The sequence below is a fragment of the Arachis ipaensis genome, chromosome B07 (genome assembly GCF_000816755.2).
Source record: "Arachis ipaensis cultivar K30076 chromosome B07, Araip1.1, whole genome shotgun sequence".
NCBI lineage: Eukaryota > Viridiplantae > Streptophyta > Magnoliopsida > Fabales > Fabaceae > Arachis > Arachis ipaensis.
Genome location: NC_029791.2, coordinates 114,576,074 through 114,591,939, shown reverse-complemented (window position 1 = coordinate 114,591,939; position 15,866 = coordinate 114,576,074). Strand labels below are relative to the sequence as shown.

The window sequence follows — 15,866 nt, the reverse complement described above, 5'->3', positions numbered from 1 at the left end:
CAACATTCTTAATTTTATGGATTAAAAACTTATAAGTTAAAGAGAAGGCAGAATCAGGGAAATTCAAAATACAATATATGAATAAAAAAAAAGCACATAAATAACCTCGTGTTATAGATTTATAGTTATCTGCCAAATATAAACAGTAAGAAACCTAATTAAATCAGGAAATATGTTGGTTACAGTGATTGGTTGGCCTCTTTAACAGCAAGCGGTTCATACCATTCTGGACCAAATCCAGCAGCTTTTCTTGTTGTCTCATTAAAAGGTGGTTTTAAAGGTTCTCTGAAATATGTCTTCACTATTTCATGAAACTTTGGAATCACTTCATTCTGCTCTGTGGTCATTTCATTTTGTAATGAACAAACTTCTTGCTCTTTTGTGTCTGGGGCCAGCTTTCTGGACCTCTGGCATAGATACTTGAACCACTTCACTCCAGCAGCACAATGTGTAATCTCTTCTGGGTAAACTACTCTTTCTAGTAGCTCTGCTGTAGTGTCATCCCCACCATTGCGGAAACGAGAGATTGTTGTAGGCAGCACATCAAGTCCTCTGGCCTGTGTTCAAACTCACAAAGGTACTATATTTTAGATAGAAAGGGAGAGAGAGATATATATAAATAAAGGAAGTAGGACAAACAGTTGAAGTATTTGAATATATTGTAGGAAAAGTATACGAAACCAAGAGGTGACCAACCAAAAAGTAAACAAAACCACATTAATTTAAATTTCAAAAATTGCTCCTGGGATCACGGAGCAGAAAATCAAACCCAATTCAAACTTCCTTTTTCCTTTGGTAGCGCGATGCATGATTTGGCTGGTTTTTAGCTGACAGGCTTTTGGTTCCCAAACATTGTTATATATTGTATTATCAAATATACAGGGAATTAGCCTCTTTATAGAGGAATTACAAAAATAAAAATAACTATAAAATAGGAAAGATTTCTAATCATAAAATCCCTAAAATTAAGCTAAATCAAAAAAGAAAAATAATTATAATTAATTCTATTTACATAAAAGATTCATGAAAGTAATTAGGAATCTGATTTTGATTTGATCTAGTCAACACTCCCCCCAAGCTGGCTTGAAGATATCATTCATTGACAGCTTGCTTATTATTCTATCAAAAGTCTTCTTGGGTAATTCTTTAGTTAGAACATCTGCTAATTGTTCTGTAGTTGAAACATATGAGATGCAAATCTGTCCTCTCTCAATCTTTTCTCTGATAAAATGCTTGTCAACTTCAACATGTTTAGTTCTATCATGCAACACTGGATTATGAGAAATCGAAATTGCAGATTTGTTGTCACAATACAACCTCATTGGTGGAGAAATGAAAACTTTTAGTTCTTGTAGGATTTTCTCTACCCATAGTGCTTCACATATTCCATGAGTCACTGCTCTAAACTCAGCTTCTGCACTACTTCGTGCCACAACACTTTGTTTTTTACTCCTCCAACTAACCAGGTTTCTGCCAACAAAAGTACAATATCCAGATGTTGACCTTCTATCCATGACATTCCCAGTCCAATCCGCATCTGTATAAGCTTCTACTTGAAGATATCCATGCTTTTTGTAGAGTAACCTTTCCCAAGCGACCCCTTCAAGTACCTTAGGATTCTAAAAATACCATCCATGTGTTCTTGACCAGGTGAATGCATAAACTGGCTTACCATACTCATAGCAAAAGGCTATATCCAGGCGTGTATGAGATAAATAGATTAGCCTCCCTACCAACCGCTGATATCTCCCTTTGTCCATTACATTTTCTGGTTCAGCTGGCTTTAATTTTAAATTAGGCTTTATAGGTGTTTTAGCAGCTTTACAACCAAGTAATCCCGTCTCTTTTAAAAGATCTAGGATGTACTTTCGTTGGTTTATAAAAATGCCTTCCTTAGACCTTGCAAATTCAATTCCAAGGAAGTATTTTAATGAGCCAAGTTCTTTGATTTCAAATGCTATGCAAGCTTCTCCTTCAAGTCTTTTAGCTCCAAAAAATCATCACTTGTCAGAATAATGTCATCCACATATACAATTAAGATGGTAGTTTTATTAGCTATTGAATGTTTATAGAAAAGTGTATGGTCAGTTTGGCTTTGAGTATAACCAAGTCCCTTCACCACCATTCCAAGTCGTTCAAACCAAGTTCTTGGGTATTGTTTCAATCCATAGAGAGATTTCTTTAGTTTGCATACTTTATTCCTCCCTAGTTCAGCCTCAAATCCAAGTGGAAGTTTCATGAACACCTCTTCCTCTAGCTCCCCATTCAAGAAAGCATTCTTTATATCCAATTGATGTAAAGGCCAATTGTAATTCACAGTAAGAGATAAGAGAATCCGCACAGAGCTGAGTTTGGCAACTGGAGCAAAAGTTTCTCAATAGTCTACTCCATAGGTTTGTGTATATCCCCTAGCTACTAACCTAGCTTTATACCTCTCTATGCTTCCATCAGCGTTGCACTTGATGGTAAAAACCCACCTGCAGGCAACCAATTTTGTGTTCTGTGGCAGATCTACAATCTCCCAAGTTCCATTCTTCTTGAGTGCATGCCACTCTTCCATCACTACTCATTTTCAGTTGGGATCATTTAGTACTTACTCTATGTTCCTAGGCTCAAACAGATTTGTAATTTTAGAAGTAAAAGCTCGATGTTTTTGAGAGAGATTTTGGTGAGACATAATTGGAAATAGGATGGTTGGTGCTGGTTTTGAGTACCTTTTTGGTGCAGGTTCTGATTTCTTTCCTAAGGGCTATTGGCAAGTTATTATTAGAAAGTGACAATTTTAGATTTACCTGGAAGTTCCTGAAGTACTACAGTTAGGCCGTCTTCTAGGTTTTCAGATTGGGCTGGTATAGAGATGATGGGCTGGTCTCTAGTCTTCTTGGGATATTTTCGAACATAACACCGAAGCTCCTTTTCTGTTGTGGTATTTCTTTTCCTGTTTGGATTCCAACTAATTCTGGCACAATTTCAGAATTGGTTTCCACATCTTGTTTTGCAATTGTTTCAGAATTTACTTGATTAGTGAAAGTTGTATCCTCAATATGTAAGATAGGAGTGGGTAAAGGTTCATGCAAAAAATTTTCTTCCCTTAGACTCTCCCCCTGAAGAGAATTTTTCTAAAAAAAAGTTTCATGTTCCAAAAAAGTAACATCCATGCTTACATGAAATTTCTTGGTATGTGAATTGAAACATTTATAACCCTTTTGACTTAGGAAATAGCTAATAAAAATGTATTTTTTTACCCTTGGATCAAGTTTACTTTGATATGAAGTTGTATGTAAAAACACAGTGCAACCAAATACTTTTAAAGGTAAGTCAGAATGCAACCTACATGCTAGAAAATTCTTTTTGAAAGTATCCAACGGCGTAAAGTAATTTAACACACGTGTGGACATTCGATTTATGAGATAGGTTGCTGTTAGGACAGCATCTCCCCATAAATACTTTGAAACTTTACCCTCAAACATAATGGCACATGCTACTTCAAGAAGATATTTATTCTTTCTTTCAGCAATACCATTTTGTTGGGGTGTATTGGGACATGTAGATTGATGTTGAATACCTTTCTTTTGAAGAAATTCACTAAGATTTTTATTAAAGTATTCAGTACCATTATCACTTCTTAATATTAAAGTTTTTGTGTCAAATTGTGCTTCTACCATTGTTGAAAAATACTGAAAATTTTTTGAAACCTCAGATTTTTCATGCATGAGATTGATCCAACATAGTCGTGTGTGGTCATCGATAAAAGTTACAAACCTTTTTTTCAAATTGAGTTGATATTTTCGATGGACCCCATACATCACTATGAATTAAGTGGAAAGGTTTAGATGCATGATAAGGTTGAGAGTAATAAGGAGCTCTATGACTCTTTGAACGAATACAACTTTCACATTTAAGTAAGGAAGAATCAATATTCTTAAACAAACTTGGAAACAAATGTTTGAGATATGAAAAACTAGGGTGTCCTAGTCTATTGTGCCAGAGCATTATTTGGTCCCTTATAGGCATAGAACTTATACCACTAAATCCTTGAGCTATTTTATCTTCCGAAATATTCTCAAAATGATAAAGCCCATCCATCATCTTAGCACTGCCAATCATCTTCTCCGAGGTCCGGTCCTGAAAACTACAATGAGTGTTAAAGAATGTCACAACACAATTAGAATCTTTGCAAATTTCACTAATAGAGAGGAGATTACAAGAAAGCTTTGGTACATGTAGGACATTTCTTAGGTCAATATTTTTGGACAGTTTAATTGTACCTTTTTCGGCAATAGATGAAAAACTACCATCAGCAACTTTAATTTTCTCATTTTCAAAGCAAGGAGAATAAGTTTTAAATAAAGGGGAGAGGCTGGTCATATTATCAGATACACCTGAATCGACAATCCATGGTGCATTCAAGTTTGAGGTGTAGTTAACGGACATAGGAATACTAAAATTACCTGTTTAAGCCAAAGAACCACTAGGAGTACTAGACACAGAACTGGAATTTAACAGTCTTATGAGCTGCTCAACATGTTTCTTACTCAATGATAATTTTTCAGTCTCATGAGTAGTTGGGGTAGAGCGTATTTTGGGACCAGGTTTGCTGCCTTTAAGATGTGTCAGTTTTCCATGAATCTTCCAGCAGGTTTCTCGGGTGTGACGAGGTTTATTGCAGTGGTCACACCAAAGATTGGAGGGGTGCCTCTGATTTGATGAACTTTTAAGTGTAGCAGGTGCCACTAAGAGTGCACTAGACTCCAAAGAAGTCTGTTCAGTTTTGCTTTTCCCCATCATCACAGCTCTACGAGTTTCCTCTCTTCTAACTTTAGTAAATACTTCTCTAATTGAGGGTATGATTGCTCTTCCAATAATTCTGCCATGAACTTCATCTAGCTCCACGTTGAGGCTGCAAGAAACTGGAATATCCTCCCTTCTTCCACTGTTTGTTGGTGGTGTTTGGCATCAGCGGCTGAATTTCACTTGTAGTTATTGAAGTGGTCAAGATCCTACCACAACCGCTTCAATGTGTGAAAATATTTGGTGATATTGTCACTCCCTTGTTGAATTTCTCTAGCTTTTAGAGTAAGTTCATAAATCTGGGATTTATTCCCAAGATCAGAGTATATCTTGTTGAGTTAAAAAAATTAACTAAATTAATTAATGATGACAAATATTATTTTATTAGACAATTATCTAATTAATGTTAATTATTTGTGATTAAGTGTTGTAGGCTAAAATTTATTGTTGCAGCAGCTGAATACAAAACAAACAGAATCTATTCTAATGGGCCACAAAAATAATAGAAGCCCAAAGGTGATGAAAAGAAAGCAAACGGGTTGAACTTGAATAGAACCAACCCAAGCCCGATTTGATATCACTCAAGTTGATCCCTCCAAGTTACTTCTTCCATAGCAATGTTCACTTTTTCCTATCTCGGTCAAAACTCAGAGAGAGAGAGAGAGAGAGAGAGAGAGAGAGAGAGAAAGCTTAGCTCCTAAGTTGTTCACCAAAGAAGCAAGAAAGAGAAGGTTTAGAAAAAAGGTTGAAGTCTAATCACCCACATCAAGTTGTATCAAGAGAATTCAGAAGCTAAAGGTGATTTATTTCCTTCTACATGCATCTCATTTTCTTCTCTTCATCTTCAACTCTCTGCCACTCCGAATTGGAATACAAGGGAAAGATGATCTCTGTTCAACACTGCTGTGAATATATGGTTAAAAGTGTGTCTTGGGGACCAAGTAGTGTTTCAATGTCTAAGATCTGGGTTTACCATTGAAAATATTTGTTTCTGCTGTCCTATGGCTTTCGGTCAACAAAGAAGGTCAGAGCCAAAGTTCCTATTTTGAGGAAAAATAGAAGAAAGTGAAAAAGTGAGTTGGTGAAGCACACAGCTCGAGGGTTGACCTAGGAGAGAGCAACTCAGTAACATGCAAGGAGATACAAAAGAAGATTTTTCATCATTTAGAAGCCAAGGAGAGATAACCAGTGTTTTGAGATGTATGTTTTGAGAAGAGTTCTCTGAAGAAGTTCATTAACTTGGACAGTGCTTCTTAGTCAAAGGAGCATTCCGCCAGAATGAAAAACTGAATCAGAGGCAAGCAAATCTGGTTTATCACATAGCAAAGAGGTTGTTGAAGCATCAATCTCCTTCATGTTTTACATATTGTAATTTTCTTTTTAATGTTTATCTTTCTATAATTTTTTGAGGTAAAAGGCTGAATGAGAGAGTCATTGAAAAAGCCTAAGAGTGGAAAGAGGCAGAGAGATACACTTGAGTGAAAAGCCTATAGTTATTTCAGATTTTTTTAGGTTGATTCTGTGTCTTGTATCTTGTACCAGTGAGGTACCCCTTTCTTAGTTGGGTCAGCACTAAGAGTGAAGAGTTAGGTATTAGCATAACCAAGTCAAGTTAGGTTAGAACTTGAGAGAGAAAGGATTGTGTCAATCTTGTGAAGTTGGTGTATGTAATAGTTTAACTATAGTGGAAATTCCACCACAACGTAGGTTGCATTGCACAAGGCAACCAAACCAGGATACATGATGGTGTCAGCTTCTCTCTTTCCTGTTTTGTTCTGTTTTCTGATATTCACGAGACAAAATAAAATTGTGTCATAAATTTTCCGCTACTGAGTTCAAACAGATTCAGAAAGAAAGTTTGTTTTAAAGGTCATTTCATTAACGTGAAAGAAGGCTATAGATTCAACCCTCCTTCTCTAAGTCTTCTACAATCTTCAATTGGTATCAGGAGCCTTGGTCTTAAGAATCAAGCTTCACCACTTGGAGCAAAGGTCCAATGGCGAACAACTTGGGCACAACCACGGTTTCCTACACTCTAACTGAAGGTCAGTCAAACAATAGGCCTCACTTCTTCAACGAGAAGAACTATGCCTACTGAAAAGAGAGGATGAGGATCTTCATCCAATCCATTGACTACAACATATGGAAAATTATTGTGAGTGGTCCCAAGATTCCAATAAAAACAAGTACTGATGGAGTGGTGACTCCAAAAGAAGAAGGTGAATGGAATGATGACGATAAGAAGAACATGGAGCTGAATGCTAAAGCCACCAACCTTCTTCACTGTGATATCAGCTTTGAAGAGTACCGAAAGGTGTCGAGATGCAAGACAGCCAAAGAAATCTGGAAGAAACTCCAGGTTACACATGAAGGCACTAAACAAGTTAAAGAAACGAGGATTGATATGTTGCAAAAAGAGTACGAGATGTTTAATATGAAGGATGGAGAAAGCGTTGATGAAGTGTTTGAGAGATTCTCAATCATAATCAACAACCTTGATGCTATGGGAACAACCTATTCAGAATAAACCCTAGTGAAAAAACTCCTTAGAAGCCTCACAAAGGAATGGGAAACAACTGCCACTATCCTAGCCGAGAGCAATAACCTAAGCTCTATAACCTATGATGAGCCGAGAGGAAAACTTCTTGCCTATGAAGCCACACACACAAAGCCAGACTCAAAGAAAAAGGGAATAGCCCTCAAGTCAAAAATAGAATCAAAAGAGAGTGAGTCTAGTGAGGATATTTCGGATGATGAACTTATGTTTTTTGTTAGGAGACTTAGAAGGATAATGAAGAACAAAGGCAAATACAAGGGTTCAGGCTCAAAGGATTACAAGAAGGACTTGAGCAAGGTGACGTGTCATCATTGCAAGGAGGCTAGACATTTTAAGTTCAACTGTCCAAAGCTCAAGAAGGAGGACAAATGGAAGAAAGAAAAGAAGAGAGTGCTCAGGGCATCTTGGGAGGAGCTTGAGAATGACTCAAATAAGGAAGAAGATTCTAAAGGTGAAGATAAAATCTGCTTCATGGCTGGTAATGATCATCTTGATGAGGTAAATTATTATGACTTGTCCATAGATGATTTACATGCTATAATTGATGATATTACACTAAATTCCTCAAAAATGTTGGATAAGTACACTAAATGCAAATCCGAAAAAGATATGTTGAAAGCTAAAAATGATTTTTTGAGAGAAACGGTGAAGAAAACTGAATATGCTTTGGATATTATTGAAGAAAACAGATTTTTAAAATCTAAACTTGAAAAATTAAAGGGAAAGTACATTGTGGATCCTTCTCAAGAGCTTATTGCTGAAAACAAAAGATTAAATGAAATGATTAAAAGGCTGAATGGTGATTTAGCAAAATTTGCTCAAAGTTCTAGTAACTTAGACAAATTACTTGCAAGTCAAAGACCATTATTTGAAAAATATGGTTTAGGTTATGTAACCAAGGAAAGTGCAGTTTTTAATGATTCTTCTATGAAATTTGTGGCTTCTTCATCAAAAACCAAATCCAATTCCAACAAACCTAGTCTTAGGTATGCTCCCACACATGAGGAGGAATTTGATGAATTTTACACCAATAAAACTGAGTCATCATAAAAAACTGAACCTACTTCAAATAGGTCAGGTCTGGCATACATTTCGAATAATGAGGTTGCTTTCAAAAATCCACCATTTTACAACAAAACCTCACATTCAAAAATTCCAAAAGCTTTCAAAAATTCTGGCTGGAATGCTTTTGCAAAGAGGAAAAATAATAACAAAAATCAGTTTGTCAAAAGAAATACACCTCCTCCAAAAACCAGAAAATTTCAGTCCTTTAATCATTTTCAGCATAATAACTCACATCAATTTCAGAAATATGCATCAGAAAATCATTGCTTTAACGGTAAGAAATTTGGTCACTCATATGCACAATGCTTCATTGAAAAAAGAGTTGTAGGAAACCAAATTTACAATGTTGTTTGTGATTTCAATGCACTTGGACAACCAAGATGGATTAATTTCAAAGGATCCAAATTAATTTGAATACCTAAGGTTACTTGAAGTTGTTATTGTAGATTTGCCTAGCATCCAAGAACAAAAGGGATATGTGGTACTTGGATAGTGGATGCTCAAGGCACATGACTAGAAGGTCAACTTTCTTCATCAAACTAAACAAGTATGATGGAGGTTTTGTGACCTTTGGAGATGATGAAAAAGGTAAAATAGTTGCTATTGGAAAAGTAGGTAATAATCATTCTACCTTCATTGATGATGTCTTTTTGATAAATGGCTTGAGGCATAATCTTTTGAGTATAAGTCAATTGTGTGATTTGGGTTATTTGGTGACTTTCAAAAGACTTGAATGCTGTGTTGTAAATGAAAAGACCAATGAAGTGTTGTTTATTGCTAAGCATTGTAATAATGTTTATAGACTTACCCTTGATGAACTAAAGGATCAAAATGTGGTTTGTTTTCATTCTAAAGAATCTAAAAAGTGGCTATGGCACAAGAGATTGGGCCATGCAAGTATGTTTCAAATAAACAAACTTGTAAAGAAAAGATTAGTAAGAGGTCTTCCTTTGATAAGATTTGACAAAGACATCACATGTGATGCTTGTCAAATGGGAAAACAAACAAAGAGTTCATTTAAATCAAAGGAAGACATCTCAACTAAAAGACCACTTGAATTGCTACATATTGATTTATTTGGTCTAACAAGAACTCAAAGCCTAGGTGGTTAACATTATGGTTTAGTAATTGTGGATGACTACTCTAGGTTTGGTTGGGTTTTATTTTTTGCACACAAAAATGAAGTTTTTTCGGCATTTAAAATTTTTAGCGAGAAAATTCAAAATGAAAAGGATTTAAAGATCTCTTTTATAAGAAGTGATCATGGGACTGAATTTGAAAACCAATCTTTTGAATCTTTTTGTGAGGAATTTGGAATATCTCACAACTTCTCTTGTCCAAGGACGCCACAATAAAATGGTTTTGTGGAAAGAAGAAATAGAAGCATTCAAAAAATGACAAGAGCTATGCTTTGTGAGAGCAATGTTCCAAAATTTCTTTGGGCTGAAGCGGTTAACACAGCTTGCCACATTTTGAATAGAACCATCATAAGAAAATTTTTGAAGAAAACTCCTTATGAACTTTGGAAAGGTCACCCTCCAAACTTGAACTACTTGCATATCTTTGGATGCAAATATTTTGTTCTAAATAACAAAGATAATTTGGGTAAATTTAATCCAAAGGCGTATGAGTGTTTATTTGTAGGATATTCCACAACTAGTAAAGCATATAGAGTTTATCATCAAGATGCTAGAATAATTGAGGAGTCCATACATGTTACATTTTGTGATACTAACTTGGTTCAAAGTATTTTAGAAGACTGTGATGCAGGAAATCAGGCGCAAAAGGACGATGAAACAGCACAAAATCATGAAAATAAAAAATATGGATAAACTGAACCAGAAACTGCAGCTGCTGAAAATCCAACAAGAGACAATTCCATTTTGTCTCATGAATCTGAAGAAAATCCTGAAACCAACAGTTCCTTGAATCCCATGGTGACTGAATCTGCCTCCAAGTCCACCAGACCTTGTGAATAGAGATTTTTGAAGAATTATCCTGAGGAATTTGTCATTGGAGATGTCTCTCATGGTGTTAAAACTCGGTATTCAACTAGAAAGGAAAGTGAAGAGTCAAACATTGCTCTTCTCTCTCAAATGGAGCCTCAAAATGTCAAAGAAGCCCATGATGACCCTTCTTGGGTAAAGGCAATGGAGGATGAGCTTCATGAGTTTGAGAAGAACCAAGTTTGGACATTGGTTTCAAGGCCGAATGGAAGAAAAGTGAGCGGCACCAAGTGGATATTTCGGAACAAGTTAGGAGAGGATGGTAACATTACAAGAAACAAAGCAAGGCTAGTGGCACAAGGATATAACCAAGAAGAAGGAATAGACTTTGATGAATCATTTGCCCATGTTGCCTGAATGGAAGCCACAAGACTTCTTTTAGCTTATGCTGTTTTTGTGGTTTTAAATTATATCAAATGGATGTGAAATGTGCATTCTTAAATGGTGTGATAGATAGAGAAGTGTATATGGAGCAGCCACCTGGTTTTGAAAATAAATAATTTCCTAACCATGTTTTCAAATTATCAAAAGCTCTTTATGGTTTAAGATAAGCTCCTAGAGCTTGGTATGAGAGACTTAGCTCTTTTCTTTTGAAAAATGATTTTCAAAGAGGCACCACAGACACTACCCTATTTATCAAGAATTCTAATGATTCTTTTATTCTAGTCCAAATATATGTTGATGACATTATTTTTGGATCAGCCAATGAATCCCTTTGTTATAAATTTGGAAAACTCATGACAAGTGAATTTGACATGAGTATTATGAGTGAACTTAATTTTTTTCTTGAGCTTCAAATTAAGCAAACTAAAAATGGTATTTTTATTCATCAAGAGAAGTATGCCAAGGAACTAGTTAAGAAATTTGGTATGAAAAATGCCAAACCCATGGGAACTCCCATGCACCCTAATTCAAAATTAGATAAGGAAGAAACGGAAAAAAATGTAGATGAGACTAGGTATAGAGGAATGATTGGCTCTCTTATATACTTAACTTCCTGTAGACTTGATATTGTGCAAAGTGTTGGAATGTGTTCAAGATTCCAATCAAAACCAAAAGAGTCTCATCTTTCTGCAGTTAAGAGGATTATTAGATATGTTCATGGCACATCCAACTTTGGTCTATGGTATCCTAAGATTGATGATTTTTCTGCAGTTGATTATTGTGATGCAGATTTTGCTGGTGATAGAGTTGATAGAAGGAGCACATCAGGCCTATGTTGCTTCCTTGGAAAGTCTCTGAATGTTTGGTCAAGTAAGAAACAGTCGACAGTGGCTTTATCCACTGCAGAGGCTGAGTATATAGCTGCTTCTTCTTGTTGTTCTCAGCTTATGTGGTTAAAAACACAGCTTGCTGATTACAAATTAAATGCTGAAAATATTCCTTTGTTGTGTGATAATATGAGTGTCATTAATATTTCTAAAAATCCAGTTTTGCACTCTAGGACTAAACATATTAAAATGAGATTTCACTCAATAAGAGAACATGTTCAAAAGGGGATATTAGCATTTAATTTGTTAAATCAGAGGAGCAATTAGCTGATATTTTCACTAAACCACTAGCTAAGGACAGATTTTGCATGCTTAGGACTAGTCTAGGGATTTTAAGCTATGATTCATTGTTTGAAAGTTGTTGATGTGTTTGTTGGAGTTTTTGTCTCATAAACAGGTATGAGACAATTCTGGGCAAATGAAGAACCTTCTCTCCAATCAACGTTCTCTAGCCTTGTTGGACGAGCAGAATCATCTGAGCCAACCTAAAAAATCTGAACATGGGATGGTCCAATATGTTTTCTTAAACCAAACCACTCCTGGACCCAATATGAATGCTACATATTCTTTTTGTTTTTGTTGGCTTGTGTGTTTTAGTTTATTTCTTTTTATCTTTAAGTCCAAAAAGTTTCAAATTTAAAAAATTAATTTCCATTTTAATTTTTAATAAAATTAAATCTTTCTCTTTATGATGTCAAGTCCTTTCAAGTCAAATCAGAGATGATGTAGTTGCATAGTTTAAGAAAATTTCTTTTGGATACGGTTACCAATACTTCTTCTTCTCCCTCCATAACTCCTCAAACTCTTCGATTTCTCCCACTACCTTTATTGCTTCTCTTTGTTCAAAACCAGAAACCAACCAAATGAGGAAGAAAACTGTTTCACAAAAGCCCCCTCATGAAAAGATCTTCAAGCTTCCTGCAAAACAAAAACCTTCCACTCGCTCTCAAGACCAAACCTTCACTCCATCTCATTCTCCTCCTACCTCACCTCCTCGGTCAGATCCAATGGCTCGCACTAAGAACCCCTCAAGGTTTCCACCTTCAGCCAAGCAGACGCCACCACCTAAGGAACCTCCATCTAAACCTGGTTCGTTGAAGCCGAGTTCATCGAAAGGGAAACGCCCAGCCGCTACCGAACCTACCTCTGAGCCCACTCAACCTAAGACAAGGTCTGTTCCCTTGCGTTCTCAGAGAGCTAAACCTCGACTCCCTCTTAAATCTGTTAGAGAACCAGACATTGATCCCTTTACTCATAAATCCCACTTCATGACATCTCATTCCAACTATAAACCTTACAGATTTAAGTCTGCCATGAATAATGACTTTTATGAAGGAGTTATTAAGTATCGTACCTTGTCTCCCTCTTTTCATGCTGATTTACCAACTTTGAAAAAGAAAGATTTTTCTTTTTTTTTGAAAATTTAGAATTTCTAAACTGGAATCACCTTTTTAACATCAAAAAACCAGTGTATCCTCTTTTGGTCAAAGAGTTTTATGCTAACATGACATATCATGAGGGTAGTGTTCATTCTTATGTCAAGGGCCGAGACATTGTGCTAAACAATGAAACCATCAGTGATTCATTGAAATACACTGATGTTGGGGCTTGTGCTTATACTTCTGTTAAGTGGGATGAAGGAGTTGGTATTTCTTTCAATGATGCTTTGGCTCATATTTGTGAACATGTTTCCTTGATTGATGGCATTACCCCCACTCACAAAGTCCTAGGATATAAACATGCTCAGTTGCACCGAATTGTAAATCACATCATACTTCCTCAAAGTGGTTCATATCAAAGGGTATCTTATACTGACACTCTTGTTTTGTATGCCCTGCTTACTAAAATAGAAATTTCTTTTGCTTATTTGATGATAAGATACATGTTTGACTCTGTTAGAAGTGAGAAAGACAAAGTCCTTCCTTATGGCATGTTTCTAACTTGTATTTTTGAGCATTTTGGTGTTGACTTGTCCAATGAGGATTATGAAAATAGACATTCATATCTAAAAGGAGGTGGTGCAGTAAAACAGCAAAAAGGACCTACTCGTTCTGAGAGAGTGGTTCTAGATGATGAAGATGATGAGTTCATTCCTGAGGAATCTCCTCCTCCTTCCACTGAGGGCACTTCCATCTCCACTGGACAAAAATCTGCTATGTTTAATGTTGTTCGAGATGTAGTCCAATAATTTGTCTCTCAATCCAATCATATGATCGCGATGAGTAAGGAACAAAGGAAACTGGCAAGCAAGCATGAGAATTTCCTTCGTAAATCAAGAGATCGAGTGGCTGTGTTCATGAAGCTCATTGATAATCTTCAACAAGATGAAGATCATGCCACTGATGCTGAAGAGGAAGCTGATTCTGAAGAAAATGGTTCAGATGCCTAGATTTGTCTCATGTTGCTGCTGCTATCTGCTCGCTTTTGTCTCATGAAAACTGTTTCTCTTGTGTTTTTGAACTACTTTTTATTATTCCGGATGACTGTAATACTTTAACTACTGCTGCACTTACTTTCAATTAATTTGATGTTTAAACTATGCATTAACACTTTCTTGCAGATTTTAAGGTACGGTTTTTTTCTTGATCTTGCCTATTTTCCACCCTTGATGAAAAAAAGGAGAGTAATAGCTTGAGTAGTAGCATGAGTAGCATGAATATTGTAAATTTTAGCTGTGATTTTTTATTCCTGCTACTACAATGTTTTCGACATGAAAATTTGATTTGCAAATTTTGCTACTACTGTGATTTTTTTTTTGCATGAAAATTTGATTTGCAAATTTTGCTACGATTGTGATTTTTTGGCATGAAAATTGGAACTTGCTTTATATGATATGTTGCTAGTTTGCCCTTATTAAACTTGATGCTCTGTTTTGGTGCTGACATGATATGTTAAATATTGAGCTGGATTTGTGCTGCTGGTTATGTAATATCCCTTAGTCAAGTTGTATTGTGTATAGTTCATTATTGTGTTCTCTACAAGTATAAAAAATAGGAAGGAAGAAAAGAACATAAATCCAGGGGGAGCTACCCTTGAAAAGGAAAGGGGGAGCAACACTAAAGCAAGTAACATAAAATCAAAGGGAAGTTTCTCAACTCAATTTAAATTCAATACCTTTTGGTTAATTGTTAATTATGTTTGTCATCAAGGGGAAGATTGTTAAGTTAAGAAATCAACTAAATTAGTTAATGATGACAAATATTATTTTATTAGACAATTATCTAATTAATGTTAATTATTTGTGATTAAGTGTTGCAGGCTAAAATTCATTGTTGCAGCAGCCCAATACAAAACAAGCAGAATCTATTTTAATGGGCCACAAAAACAATAGAAGCCCAAAGGTGATGAATAGAAAACAAACGGGCTGAACTTGAATAGAACCAACCCAAGCCTGATTTAATATCACTCAAGTTGATCCCTCCAAGTTGCTTCTTCCATAGTAACGTTCACTTTTTCCTATTTCGGTCAGAACTCAGAGAAAGAGAGAGAGAAAGCTTAGCTCCTAAGCTGTTCACCAAAGAAGCAAGAAAGAGAAGGTTTAGCAAAAAGGTTGAAGTCTAATCACCCACATCAAACTGTATCAAGAGAAGTCAGAAGCTAAAGGTGATTTATTTTCTTCTACATGCATCTCATTTTCTTTTCTTCATCTTCAACTCTCTGCCACTCCAAATTGGGATACATGGGAAAGATGATCTCTGTTTAACACTGTTGTGAATCTATGGTCAAAAGTGTGTCTTGGGGACTAAGTAGTGTTTCAATGGCTAAGATTTGGATTTACCATTGAAAATATTTATTTCTGCTGTCCTGTGGCTTTCGGTTAACAAAGAAGGTCAGAGCCAAAGTTCCTATTTTGAGGAAAAGTGGAAGAAAGTGAAAAAGTGAGTTGGTGAAGCACACAGCTCGAGGGTTGACCTAAGAGAGAGCAACTCAGCAACATGCAAGGAGGTACAAAAGAAGATTTTTCATCATTCAGAAGCCAAGGAAAGATAACTAGTGTTTTGAGGTTTATGTTCTGAGAAGAGTTCTCTGAAGAAGTTCATCAACTTGGACAGTGCTTCCTAGTCAAAGGAGCATTCTGCCAAAATAAAGAACTGAATCAGAGGCAAGCAAATCTGGTTTATCACATAGCAAAGAGGCTGTTGAAGCATCAATCTCCTTCATGTTTTATAGATTGTA

General features: G+C 35.9%; 1 long non-coding RNA gene and 1 pseudogene across 1 annotated transcript; one reads left to right on the top strand and one right to left on the bottom strand.

Moving 5' to 3' along the window:
* Positions 96-15,866, bottom strand: part of LOC107608246 — a 30,136-nt pseudogene continuing 14,365 nt past the window's right edge.
* Positions 4,905-6,144, top strand: LOC110264363. Its single transcript, XR_002350443.1, has 3 exons — positions 4,905-4,988; positions 5,990-5,991; positions 6,132-6,144. It is a non-coding gene; the product is annotated as an uncharacterized LOC110264363 (long non-coding RNA).